This window comes from Ranitomeya imitator, chromosome 2 (genome assembly GCF_032444005.1).
Source record: "Ranitomeya imitator isolate aRanImi1 chromosome 2, aRanImi1.pri, whole genome shotgun sequence".
Classification (NCBI taxonomy): Eukaryota; Metazoa; Chordata; class Amphibia; order Anura; family Dendrobatidae; genus Ranitomeya; species Ranitomeya imitator.
In genome coordinates this window covers 798,939,788-798,954,566 of record NC_091283.1, presented here as the reverse complement: position 1 = coordinate 798,954,566, position 14,779 = coordinate 798,939,788, and the positions used below count along the sequence as shown (strand labels likewise).

At 42.4% G+C, this 14,779-nt stretch overlaps 1 protein-coding gene across 4 annotated transcripts in view; it reads right to left on the bottom strand.

The window, feature by feature from the left end:
• Positions 1-14,779, bottom strand: part of BTRC (beta-transducin repeat containing E3 ubiquitin protein ligase) — a 249,597-nt gene that overhangs the window by 208,643 nt on the left and 26,175 nt on the right. For 2 of the 4 annotated variants that reach the window (XM_069753748.1, XM_069753749.1), the window contains exon 2: positions 11,058-11,094. The exons of the other annotated variants lie outside the window; for them this stretch is intronic. The gene's annotated coding sequence lies outside the window, so the exon portion shown is untranslated. The remainder of the gene's footprint in view (positions 1-11,057; positions 11,095-14,779) is intronic. 4 annotated transcript variants of the gene reach the window in all.

The following is a 14,779-nucleotide window of genomic DNA, read 5'->3' as shown; positions in this document are numbered from 1 at the left end:
ACTATCTTTTACAAGAGCTTGCCGAAAATCAACTCCCTTTCTTTATTTAAACGATTCATCACTTAGGTCATAAGGTTATAATTTGTGAACGATCCAACATTTAAAGGGTACTACTAGGACAACCCCTTCATCAACCAAATGTTCGACTCCGATAAAATAAACAAATCTATACTTCCTTCCTGCACCAGCTCCATTCCAGCGGTGTCGGCACTCGCGGTAGTGGGGCTCTGATGTGATGGAATGACACGTGGTGCCCGCTGCCCAATCAGTGTTGGCGTCACTGTCCCCGCTTACTGTTGAAAGGAACATGAAGAGGAAGTCTGAGATCAGCTGCAGCCCGGACCTCCGCTTCATGTTCAGTTTGTTAGAAGGCGGACACAGACGGCAGCGCTGACTGGGTGCCGGGCATCACGTATCATCCCACGGCATCACAGCCCCGGGACCGCGAGTATCAACACCGCTGGAATGAAGCCGGCACGGGAGAAAAGTATAGGTTTATTTATTTTATCGAGGCTAAACATTTAGTTTAAGAAGCGGTCGTCCGAATAGTGGACAGCCCCTTTAAGACCTCAAGAAGCCCAAATTCTTGTTCTTAATCATAGGACTAATTCTGTGGACACGGCAGACACTTCCCATGGTAGTTAAAAGAGACATTTGGAAAAGCACTTGTTTACCCGTTCCTGCTCATTATGCCGATCATTTCTTAAAACAGAGCATCCAAAAATTCCCAAATTGGAAGGAAAAAAAAATGATTAGTTCCTAAGCTTCCAATAAGAACACACACTATATATATATATATATATGTGTGTTCCTGGCCGTGACTGGCCATGTGTTGGCCAGTCATGGCCAAAAATATTGACACCCCTGCAATTCTGTCAGATAATACTCAGTTTCTTCCTGAAAATGATTGCAATCACACATTCTTTGATGTTATTATCTTCATTTAATTTGTCTTAAATGAAAAAACACAAAATAGAATGAAGCAAAAAGCAAAACATTGATCATTTCACGCAAAACTCCAAAAATGGGCAAGACAAAAGTATTGGCACCCTCAGCCTAATACTTGGTTGCACAACCTTTAGCCGAAATAACTGCGACCAACCACTTCCGCTAACCATCAATGAGTTTCTTACAATGCTCTGCTGGAATTTTAGACCATTCTTCTTTGGCAAACTGCTCCAGGTCCCTGATATTTGAAGGGTGCCTTCTCCAAACTGCCATTTTTAGATCTCTCCATAGGTGTTCTATGGGACTCAGGTCTGGACTCATTGCTGGCCACCTTAGAAGTCTCCAGCGCTTTCTCTCAAACCATTTTCTAGTGCTTTTTGAAGTGTGTTTTGGGTCATTGTCCTGCTGGAAGACCCATGACCTCTGAGGGAGACCCAGCTTTCTCACACTGGGCCCTACATTATGCTGCAAAATTTGTTGGTAGTCTTCAGACTTCATAATGCCATGCACACGGTCAAGCAGTCCAGTGCCAGAGGCAGCAAAGCAACCCCAAAACATCAGGGAACCTCCGCCATGTTTGACTGTAGGGACCGTGTTCTTTTCTTTGAATGCCTCTTTTTTTTCTCCTGAAAACTCTATGTTGATGCCTTTGCCCAAAAAGCTCTACTTTTTCTCATCTGGCCAGAGAACATTCTTCCAAAACGTTTTAGGCTTTTTCAGGTAAGTTTTGGCAAACTCCAGACTGGCTTTTTTATGTCTCGGGGTAAGAAGTGGGGTCTTCCTGGGTCTCCCTACCATACAGTCCCTTTTCATTCAGATGCCGACGGATAGTACGGGTTGACACTGTTGTACCCTCGGACTGCAGGGCAGCTTGAACTCGTTTGGATGTTAGTCGAGGTTCTTTATCCAACATCCGCGCAATCTTGCGTTGAAATCTCTTGTCAATTTTTCTTTTCCGTCCACATCTAGGGAGGTTAGCCACAGTGCCATGGGCTTTAAACTTCTTGATGACACTGCGCACGGTAGACACAGGAACATTCAGGTCTTTGGAGATGGACTTGTAGCCTTGAGATTGCTCATGCTTCCTCACAATTTGGTTTCTCAAGTCCTCAGACAGTTCTTTGGTCTTCTTTCTTTTCTCCATGCTCAATGTGGTACACACAAGGACGCAGGACAGAGGTTGAGTCAACTTTAATCCATGTCAACTGGCTGCAAGTGTGATTTAGTTATTGCCAACACCTGTTAGGTGCCACAGGTAAGTTACAGGTGCTGTTAATTACACAAATTAGAGAAGCATCACATGATTTTTCGAACAGTGCCAATACTTTTGTCCACCCCCTTTTTTATGTTTGGTGTGGAATTATATCCAATTTGGCTTTAGGACAATTCTTTTTGTGTTTTTTCATTTAAGACAAATTAAATGAAGATAATACCAAAGAATTTGTGTTTGCAATCATTTTCAGGAAGAAAATGAGTATTATCTGACAGAATTGCAGGGGTGTCAATACTTTTGGCCATGTATATATATATATATATATATATATATATATATATATATATATATATATATATATATATATATATATATATATATATATATATATATATATATATATATATACACACACACACACACACACACACACACACACACACTAGATGGTGGCCCGATTCGAACGCATCGGGTATTCTAGAATATGCTAGTATATTGCACAGCCACGTAGTATATTGCCCAGCCACGTAGTATATTGCCCAGCCACGTAGTATATTGTGCAGTCACATAGTATATTGCGCAGCCACGTAGTATATTGCCCAGCCACGTAGTATATTGCACAGCGAAGTAGTATACAACACAGAGCCAAGTAGTATATTGCCCAGCCACGTAGTATATTGCCCAGCCAGGTTTGTCACAGGTGAAAAAATAAACATAAATAAACATATACTCACCTTTCCGAGGGAGCCCTTGTAGTCCACGGCAGCTTCCGGTCCGAGAGTTGGTATTAGCGCAGGACCTGTGATGACGTAGCGGTCACATGACCGTGACGTCATGGCAGGTCTTTGTAGCGCAGACACGCAGGGCCTGTGATGACGTCGCGGTCACATGACCGTGACGTCATGGCAGGTCCTTGTCGCGCAGGGCCTGTGATGACGTCGCGGTCACATGATAGTGACGTCATGGCAGGTCCTTCTGCCACCGGAACCTGCAACGGAAGATGGCGGCCGGCGCGAGCTGCAACGGAGGGTGAGTATAGCAGGTTTGTTTGTTTGTTTTTTATTATTTTTAACATTACATTTTTTACTATTGATGCCGCAAAGGCAGCGTCAATAGTAAAAAGTTGGGGACACAAAGGGTTAATAGCGGCAGTAACGGAGTGCGTTACCCGCAGGATAACGCAGTCCGTTACCGCCGGCATTAACCCGTGTTAGCGGTGACCGGAGGGGAGTATGCGGGCGACAGGCACTGACTGCGGGGAGTAAGGAGCGGCCATTTTCTTCTGGACTGTGCCCGTCGCAGATTGGTCGTGGCAGCCATGACAGGCAGCTGGCGAGACCAATCAGCGAATGAATAACCGTGACAGACAGACAGAAGGACCGACGGAAGTGACCGTTAGACAATTATATAGTAGATATACGGTAGGTATATATATGTGTGTGTGTGTGTGTGTGTGTGTGTGTGTGTGTGTGTGTGTGTGTGTGTGTGTGTATGTATGTATATATATATATATATACACACACACATACATATACACATATATATATATATATATATATATATATATATAATTTTTTTTTTTTTCCTTCTTCTTAGATTGTTGCAATGCATTACTGCATATGGAAAAAAATAAATCATCAAGGCGTCCGCGTTCCCCCGAGATCCGGTAATACTGCTCGGGACCATTAGAGAGCAGCACAGTACACTTGATTGGTCATATCTGCAGTCAGGCTGCTCCCAGAGGTTTCAGCTTTTCTCATTTCACAAATCTGCAGATAAACACACGGCTGATTCAGATTCAATTAGTGTAGCCTGCAACCCCAGAAAAAGACTAATTCAATTAGTGCATTGTCAAACTCTCAGCATATTCAAGCAGATGTTTCGGGATCCCAGTGTGTGACAGTGGAGTAGTACCTGTGTCGCGCGTCTCACCAGACCTCCACCGCTTACAGAACATGAGCCCACTAGGACTTATCTTATCATCTCTTAAGACTTTTACTATTCTGATGAGTGAATGGCTGATGTCTCACACTGTGGGAACGGTCCTGAGATCATCTGTGTGACCTTCACCAGCAAACTCTTGGCTGTGTGCACACGTCGCTGTTTTTTTGCGTTTTTTTCCCGATAAAAACGCTATAAAACCGCAAAAAAACGCATACAATAAGCATCCCATCATTAAGGCTGTGTGCACACGTTGCTGTTTTTTCACGTTTTTTCCTGATAAAAACGCTATGAAACTGCAAAACAAACACATACAATAAGCATCCCATCATTTAGAATGAATTCCGCATGTTTTGTGAACATGATGTGTTTTTTTCCGCGGAAAAAAACGCATCGCGGTAAAAAACGCAGCATGTTCATTAATTTTGCGGGTTTTTTTGCGGATTTCCCACTACAAAATGCATTGGGAAAAGTCCAGAAAAAACCTGCATCAAAAACGAACCAAAAACGCGGTAAAAACGCAGGCAGATTTCTTGCATAAAATTTTCAGGTTTTTCTCAGGAATTTTCTGCGAGAAATCCTGAACGTGTGCACATAGCCTTACCCAATATTTGGGTTTACACTCACAAATTATCATATTATTACTGATGACATGAAAAGTACCGTAAGCTAGTGTTTTGGGTAAAAACTTGGGTCCTAGAATAAGACCTATTGGCCCTACCTGCAGCGAAAATTTATTTGATTTGATGGAATCTTCACATCATGGCATAATACAATTAATATTTTTAATTAGAAATAATGAAACATGTTGCAGATTCTTAAAAAGAATGTTTACGGTATTTAAAAAGGGTTGTATCATCATAAATGGATAGCACCTCAAAAAGCCTGTAAAGACAAGACACTTTGCAATATACTTCTTTGTTCGCAAGAATAGAGGGATTTTTAATTCCATACTGCTTGAGCTCATTGGTTAGGTTTCCGTCCACCTCAGCACTCTATTGGAGGTGGTCGGTTTCTGAGGCAAGGAGTGCGTGCTTGCAAGCTTTTCGTTACTGAGGTTGCAGGAGCTGCTTTAAAGCTAGAACGGGGCCATCCTCAATGCCCCTGTGCTCCTCTAATGTTGACGAGGCAAATATTGACTTTGCTTGCAGCACAGGAAAGCACACAATTTCGACCAGCTGCACAACAGAGCCTGTAGTCCTAACTGTCAATCATTCAGGAGCATTCCTGAAGATCAGTTGTGGGTTTTCCAGAGTAGTAGATCCAGAGGTGCATAATGAAAGGTGCAGAATGTATTAGACCAGTATTAGACAATTTGAAAGTTGGTGATCAGGAGCTGATCTGGGTGTACGCAGATATACAAATTTAGAATTCATTCTTCGCCATTTTGGATGTTTTTAGCCATTATCTTGTTGGAGGAGCCATGACTTGTGACTCAGACTGATCAAGTTTTCAGACACTGAGCAGCACATTTCGCGCCACCATGCCTTGATAGTCTTGAGATTTCAATATACCCTGCACAGATTCAAGACGCGCTGTGCCAGATGCAACAAAGCAGTCCCAAAATATAACAGAGTCTCCACTATGCCTCACAGTAGGTATAATGTTATTTTCTTTGTATGCTTCATTCTAGTGTTGGTGATTGAGAGGTGGCGAGTTCTCCTTCAATGAGAATCTGGACAGACATCTGTCTGAGAAGGTTTAGTGAATCGTGCATTGAGCAGGGGGTTGGACACGAAGACTCTGGAGGTCCATGCCAACATTTCATGATTCTAACAGAGCTGAGGAGACTTGACAAAAAGCTCAAAAAGCATTGTGGCTTGTCTATTTGATTTTGGCAAATTTCAGTTTCACTTAATTTGTTTTCCTCCTTGTTTGGTCATCTTCCATGAAATCCACTTTGGCCAAGACAGCGACAGATGGTGCAATCTGGCACTGATGTACCTTGACCTCGGAGTTAATCTCTAACATCTTTGAAAGTTGTTCTGGGCTCCTTGGTTACCATTCGTATCACCCACATCTTAAATTTATCAACAATTTTCCTCTTGTGGTCACACTCCAAGGAGGTTGTCTACAGTCCGAAAAACCTTAAACTTCTAAGCAATATGTGCAACTGTAACAACGGGAACATCAAACTGTTTGGAGATGGTCTTATAGCCTTTACCATGTTTGTCTCTAATTTTCTTTCTAATCTGAGAAAGCTCTCCACAACTTTCTTTGGTCCATGTTCTGTATAGTACACACCATAATCCCAAACAGAACAGTGACTACTTTTCACCCGTTAAATAGGCAGACTGACTGACACCTGTGATGTTAATTATAGGACTCGCCTTCGTTTAAAATTATTTTCAATGTTTTCTAGGGGTACAATCATTTTTGTCCAGGAAATTTTAAATATTTTTCTTTTTCTGTTGAACCACAATTAAAAAGCGATGCCTGATTTTCATTAGTTGATAATAAGTAATTTTCAATTTAAATTTACTGATCAGATTCAAAAAGAGGGTAACAAATTGCAAGCTTTCGAGACTACTCAAGAAAGCTCACAATTTCTTATCTTTTCAGTTAGCATAAACCACTGAGGACTCTCAAATCTTAATATTTTTCTATCTACTGGCTGACACGGTACAAAAATATGGATCTTCCCTTGTCAGACACAAGTTATTTCAACGACCATTGTGGGTTTTTCTTACTTTGCCAGAAGGGTGCCAACAATTTTGTCCATGTGTGTAGCTGAATAGCCACTTCATGATGAACTGAGGCCAACTGTGGTGTTTTTGGTGTATTCTACAATGGGACGACAGAGAGGACATTCAGGAACATACCAGTCCTCTCATCACTACTTTGTCTCATCTATTCCATTTACAGTCCAGAAAATATTACAGCCACAATGACAAATGCTGGAGTGGTTCAGGATCTGGCCTCATCTAACACAAATGCAAGCTTTGGGCAAAATGCCTCATTGTTTAGGCATCTGTGAAAGCCGATCGCAAAAAGTTCACCCCAAATCTAATCGCAAGTTCTGGGCTCCTCAGTCTGAATCTCTGCAGTTCTCCAAAGCCTTTCGAAATCCAGGTTTTCTGGGAAAACCGAGCAGGTGTTCATGCAATTAGAATAATGTGATATTATATAATGTGATATTATAATCTCAGCCGAGGAGCGATGCTTTTGTTTACAAGGTATTTCTTTCCTCGCTGTGGATTTGATAGGTTTTTATTTTCCACCTAAGCCTTGCATTGTTTTCTACGGTCAGCATTTTCTGAAGAGACGGGATGAAGGCTTCCGATGGAAATAAATTGGAAGTAATTGACTCCTAAAGGAATGACTAATTTTAAGGGTAGTTGATAGGAATGACAGGTAAAATTATGGGGTTTTTTCTTTACGTAATCAGAAATAAACACCACATATTAAAATGTTATAAAATAGCCTTAAAAATCGGCAATGGTCTTGAGTATATATATCAGGGGTCTGTAAATCAGACATCCACGTGCGCCAGGTAGTCGGGATTTGCAAGAAGTCTCTTTACAGAGTCCACAGAGGCCCCTAGCCATTCCAGTACATACGCATGTCACATGGATATGGGAAGCATCTAACTAGTCTGGTTAATTCTTGCTAACTTCTGGGACTGGGATTCCCCAATAACCTTATTTATGGACCTTTTGCAATATAAGCGTCTCCAGTATTCTAGAACTAATGCCGTCCCCACAGGTCTCCTCATTACCTGCACACCTTCTACTCTTAGGCTGATATGCAAGGAGTAATTATTTGCACTTCATGACATGTCTAAAGTAAAACGGACATTACGCATCAGCTTTAAAGCGAACGTGTCAGCAGGATTTTGCTAAGCAAACTACAGGCATTGACAGGTTGGCAGTGTTAAACTGATTAAAATGATGCCTGAGGTGAAGAAACCTGTCTTAGGCTATGTGCATAAGCTGCAGATTTTGATGCGGATCTGTAGCATTTTGGATGCGCGGAATTGCATCAAATCCGCAGTGTAGTGCACAAGCAAGGTTAGTCAATGTGAAATTGACATTTGGTGTGCACATGCTGTGGAAAACAACGCGCGGAATCGCAGCTTTTTGTTTTCTGCAGCATGTCAATTCTTTTTGCAGATCTGCAGCATTTCTGCACCCATTGACTTATATTGCGTCAGGCCAATTCACAGCGAAACCGCAGGTTTAAAAAAAGATTTGCGGAGGATGTGCCTGCAAGAAACGCTGCAAATCGGGAGGTGGAGACTTGTGTGGGCGGAGACTTGTGTGGGTGGAGACTTGTGTGGGCGGAGACTTGTGTGGGCGGAGACTTGTGTGGGCGGAGACTTGTGTGTGGGCGGAGACTTGTGTGTGGAGAAGATGTGCGTGTCTGTGTGCAGGTGTTTGCGTGTATCTGTGTGTGTGTTCACGAGTGTGCGGGGCTGTGCGTAAGCAGGCATCGTCCAATGGGACTACTAGCTATGCCTGCTACAGTGACAGGTAGCCGGGTGATGGGACAGTAGTAGCCCCATCATCCGGTTACTGTGTTAAAGTGTAAAAAAAGAAAGAAAAAAAAAAAGCACACATATACACATACAGTACATACATATATATACACATACAGTACATATAACATACAGCTAATCCCCGAAGCGATCGATCACCTGTAAAAACAGTATACTCCCTGATCCGATGTAATCCATTTAATAACGAGTGTCCCACGACAATCTCCCGTGGAGAGCTGTGACATCGGCAGATGCGACCGCTCTCCAGGGGCTCCGGGATATCCTTCCGCACTGTATCCCTCCGCAGTGAGTTCAGTATAGTTCATATTGTCACTTGCAGCACCGCTGCGTGGGAAAATTCTCACGCAGCAGTGCCGTAAAGTGAGAGGCCATTGAACCCAACGCGGCAGGAGCCATTGTCTCCTGTCAGTGTATCTCTGGAGGCCTATAGAGCTGTCACATGTCCTGATGTGACAGCTCTATAGGGGAGATCATCGTGGGACACTCGTTATTAAATGGACTGCGTCAAACCAGGGAATATTTGTGTTGGTTTATTATTTTTTTCTAGGAGATCAAGAGCGTCGCATGGATTGGCAGAAAAATAAAGATGATAAAACTGTGTTTTATTTCATTAAAATACTTTATTCTGCATGTGGGTGTTTATTTAGCCCATTAACAACTATAGGATTAGTAATGGATAGGTAGGTGTTTTATTGACGCCTCTCCATTACTAAGCAGGCTTGATGTCACCTCACAATTCAAAAGGTGACATTAACCCCTTATTACCCCATATGCCACTGCTACAGGGCAGTGGGAAGAGAGAGGCTAAGTGCCACTTCTGGGGCGGATGTGAGCTGGTGTTTGTAGCCGGGGGGGGGGGGGGGGGGGACGGGGGCAATATCTATGGTCCCTTCCTATGCTATGAATATCAGCCTTTTCTGGCTATTAATTATTATTAATTATAGGGGGGCCCCATGTCCTTTTTTGGGGGGGCATCCCCCTATTTAAACCCCTTTCTGTCCTAGGACAAAATAGTATGTCCGAGGACAGAACCCCCGCTTTGATGCAGGTTCCGGCGGTGATACGCATCAAAGCCGGGAGAGGTCAGCTGTTTTGAACAGCTGACATGTGCCCGCAGTAGGCGCAGGCGGAAACGCGATCCCCCCACGCCAATTAACTAGTTAAATGCCGCTGTCAAACTCTGACAGCGGCATTTAGCTAGAGCTTCCGGCCATTGGGCACAAACAAAAATATTAAAAACTATTTTAGGAATTCCATACATAATCCCATGTTTTCCCTTTATATAAATTTCCATCTCTATTGGACATGACACAATAGAATTAAAGAAACCTATGTCCCCCATGATTTTAGTCATGTTCTACACTTCCTCACAGTCTTGTTGCCTGAATGGAAAAACAACTACCTGCAGCAGGAGCCTCCCCCTCTGCTATATTTACTGCAAAATATAATGACTGTTAAGCCCTACTCTCTGTCATTACACAGCGGACAACTGAACAGATCTGACAAACCTGAGTTCTATACAAGATTTTTACATACATGATTTTTATTCCTTGAACATTCGGGAAAATCATGCAGGCAATTGTATACTCTGCTTACTCATAACACTCATTTGTAGATTTAGTTTTCCTTTAATTTCCCTGATAACTCCCCATTATATATATATATATATATATATATATATATATATATATATATATATATATATATATATATATATATATATATATATATATATATATATATATATATATATATATATATATATCATAGATTTCCAAGCAATTGACTTGGAACTTATTTGATATCTAGGAAAAAAAAACTAAATAATTTTCTGATTTTCTAAGAATAACTTCTTATATGATAAGTGTGATAAATAAAATTACGCATGGGGTAAATAACTCAGCAGCTCCTGTCTTCAAAGAAAGAGTAATAGATTTGCGGGAATCTATTCTCCGGCAACAACTGTAGTGAATGTGACATGAAGTAAGAGGACAAGAGATTATCAGGGGTCACTTTTTGTTAAGAAAGGGAAATTAAACTTATGATGAAACAGGGGTTGTTGTTTTTTTTGTTTGGTCCTTTCTTCGTATTGAGAAGCCACGGGGAACAGCAATCAGCTTGGAGATGTTCGGTGTGATAGAGGTCAGCACCACTGGTGGAGCGGAGCATCAGAAACATGACCCGCTTTATTTCTTTATTTTTTTGTATTATTGTTTACAGGCTACTTTGCTCATGTACTGTGCGATTCTTAGCTAAAAGATGAAATTACAGCTCGAAATGGAGCGTTCCAAGGCATACAACCAATTTGTGTTTCGATCTCAGAAAACAAAAGGCTTCTGAGCCCCTCGGGCTGCCATTCAAACTTGGAGGAGCTGACATTTTTAACAGCGAGAACCAGAGACTCTGGCAGGAGGAATGATCTAATGCATTTCTCACTTGTCAATCAAAAGATCTCACCTCTTCTGTCTTGTAACTACTCGGGGACCAGCCGCCTCTGTTCATAAACGGAGAGAACACAAAGTCAAATAGGATGCGGCCACCAGGTCCACACATCTTAATTTTAGCTTTATTTAACCTTTTTAATGTGACAAGTAGTTAAACTTAATCTCTGCAAGAACTTTTAAGTGAAAAAAAAACATGTTCTTATACATCTAATAAGATCCTGGTGCTTATCAGGTGGGTCAAGAGGTTGATCACACCACACCGTGTTACCCTTGATCAAGCCATCACCCAACGCAAGTCTTGCAATACGTAACCTCACATACAAAGCACAACTGCTTAGCAAATGATGCATGGCGGTGGGCGAAAGCAGCCCCATAATTAGAGTCATTATTAACAGAGGAGACATCTAGGACTATTATTTTTTTTTTAAACTAAGGGCTACCTACTTGTGCCCAGCACCGATCTCTGCAGATACACAGTGGTCACTGACCGCTCCTGCCAGCAATTCAGCAGCTTCCACTGACTTCACATCAACAAAGGAGCTCTTCCTCTTCTGATCCCTTGACAGGGCGTGACTGTCGACATCATGCAGATAGGCAGGCGGGAGTCGGCTGTCAGAATGACATGCCTGTAGTCAGAACAGCCCAGAGGATGAAGCTCTGCTCTGTTGATGTAGAGAAGCTGAATCGCCGGCAGGAGCGGTCAATGACGGCTATGTGCCAGCTCCAAGTAGAACAGGCAGAAAGTTAGAAACTAACTGCTTGTTAAGTTTTTAGGTCAATAGTAAAAAACAATTATTAATAATTATTATTAATAATTTATCATGGATAATCCCTTTAATTCTTGTTTAGTAATGGGGTTGGTTAAATTTATAGTTTTGCATAAGGAATAATCTGCACATGTGCGTATTATCAACCATATTAAAAAAAAAAACATTAGACAAAAAAAAAAAAAAAAACCACATACCTAAAGCCAGTTTCATCTTCCAACTTTTACCCCATGAACATGTATGCTTGGATTGGCCAAACATGCAGTTACAAAAACTAAAGAATGTGCCCCCTCCACATTACACAAGCTTTTATTCGAGATCCATAGACATTACTATGGAGTCTGCAGCCATAACTGCTCCAGCTCTTCTGGGAAGGTTTTCTATAAGATTTTGGAAGTGTTTGGTAATTTTTGCCCGTTCATCCAGAAGAGCATTTGCACGGTCAGACACCAATGCTGAACAGCAGGACCCGGCTTTTGATCTCAGAGGTCATCTCGTAAGTGTTCCCTAGGGTTGAGGACAGGGCTCTGTGCGGTCCCTCAAGTTCTTCCATGCCATACTCTCCCCCTAACAATGTCTTTATGGACCAGGGTAGATTAATGGGGAACAGAAAAGGGCCTTCCCCAAACTGTTCCCACAAAGTTGGAAGCTACAAATTTTTGAAAAGGTCTTACATGCAGAAGGCATTAAGATTTCCATTCATTGGAACTAAATGGCTTAGGTCACCCTTTGAAAAACAACCCTACTGCACAGTGCCAGCTTAACAATTTGGAGGAGAAATAATGCTGTCATTCTGGTAATATCAGCCTGTCATTAGTCAAACCCAGACTCTTCCACCTGATCTCAGATAAGGAGCGATTTGTCCGTTCATTAACACACTTCCACTGCTCCAGGGTCCAGAGGAAGCTGCTTTACACCACTACATTTCATTCCTGGCATTGTGCTTGGTGTTGTAAGGCTTGTCTACAGCTGTTCAGGCATACCAGAGGAGGTTTGGACTCTGCATTTATGGTGTCAGCAGAGCGTTCTTGACTTTTCTGCCCTCTGCTCCTCAGCACTCGGTGACCCCGCTCTGTTACTTTACGTGGTCTCCACTTCGTCCCCGAGTTGCTGCAGCCTCTCCACTTCTCAATAATATTTCTCACAGTTTATGGGGGGAAGATTTAGGCTACGTTCACATTTGCGTTGTTGTGTGTTGCGTCAGCGACGCAATGGCGACGCAACGCACAACGCATGCAAAACGCATGCAAAAACGCATTGTTTTGTGACGCAAAAAAATGCAACTTGCTGCGTCCTCTGCGCCCTGACGCTTGCGCCAAAAAAGACGCATGCGTCACAAAACGCAAGACAACGCATGTCCATGCGCCCCCATGTTAAATATAGGGGCGCATGACGCATGCGTCGCCGCAGTTGCGCCCGACGCACCGCAAATGTGAACGTAGCCTACGACGGGAACTCACTTGTTACACTGATGGCTCCTACTACAGGACCGTGCTGAAATCAGTGAGCTCTTTATCACCAGCCATTCTGTCACACGTTAGGTAGACGAGAGGGTGAGGGGCTAGATGATATATACTGAGGGCAATGGGACTCAATGAATACTGATGATTAAGAGGTGTGAGCTATCAACCAATGCAGTATTTATAAGATAGGAATAGGTCACTATCAGAAGTAGATCTTAAAGGGACTTTCAAAACAGTAAATCGGCCATGATGAACTCTGATACACCGACCTTCTAGCCCAGTGTTTCTCAACTCCAGTCTTCAAGACCCACCAACAGGTCAAGTTTTCAGGATTTCCTTAGTATTGCACAGGTGATAATTGCATTGCCTGCTCAAGCATTAATTCCACCACCTGTTCAATACTAAGGAAATCCTGAACACATGACCTGTTGGTGGGTCTTGAGGACTGGAGTTGAGAAACATTGCTCTAGCCCATATTTCAGACCTCTTGAAGTTTTATGGAATCTGACATAGTCCTTATGGGAATCCAACTGCAAGGTCACCGGCTATTGCCGGCGTAGTAAAGCAACTCGACTAAATTATGACCATGTGAACCCGACCTATGAGGGGAAGAAAAAAAAAATAAAAATCGGCTCCTGACGAGGACTACAACCTGAACTGCTGAACTCGCACGATTAAAAAGTTATATACACATTCTTTCCTCACATATCACACATAGAACAGCTGCTTCAGTTTTAATATATTTTCATATTATACCAAGATAGATTTAGTATCAGCTTCCAGATGGCAAAATGCTGCAACCACAAGTAAAGAATGCTGGTAATTTTGTCCCGACACCCCCGGCTCACTAGGTAAGAGGTAACTAAATATTATACTTGAAAGAGATCCTAGAACGCAGAACACGCATTCAGCGGGGGGTAAAGGCGGGAGGTGATTTTTTTTTTTTTGTTAACACACGTGTCCTTGTATGGGAATTACTATGGTGGCTTAATATTACCCCATCTTATGTCAGGTTATGTCATGTGTCCATCAGCCTCGGGACCAGCAAAGCGCACATTGTAGCTAGACGATCGAGCCCTGCATTACCACTATAATGTGACTGCAATCGTATGATTAGCTACGGTTTATAACCTGAAGCAGTGATGAGGAAAAAAAAAAAGTTTAAAGAAGTTGTCCGGTGACAACTGATATCTTATCCAAAGCATATTGATGGGTGTCCCACAACCAGCACCCCCACTGACCTACACGGCGGTGGCTGGAAGTAAGGAATTACCAGAGCCATTAATAGAAGAGGGCGAGACCTGATAAAAAGATATCAGAGTTTATGGTTCTGCTATTCAATGCTAAAGAACCTCTGCACTAAATATTTCTGTTCAATCCTAGAAAACTGATGTTGTGCTGGATCAATCATAAAATGGTCTGCACGTACTGATTGTAGCGGAGTCCGTTGCAGTCCTATCAAGGATGTCTGAGGCTCCAATGCAGATGTGAACCAGGCCTAAAGC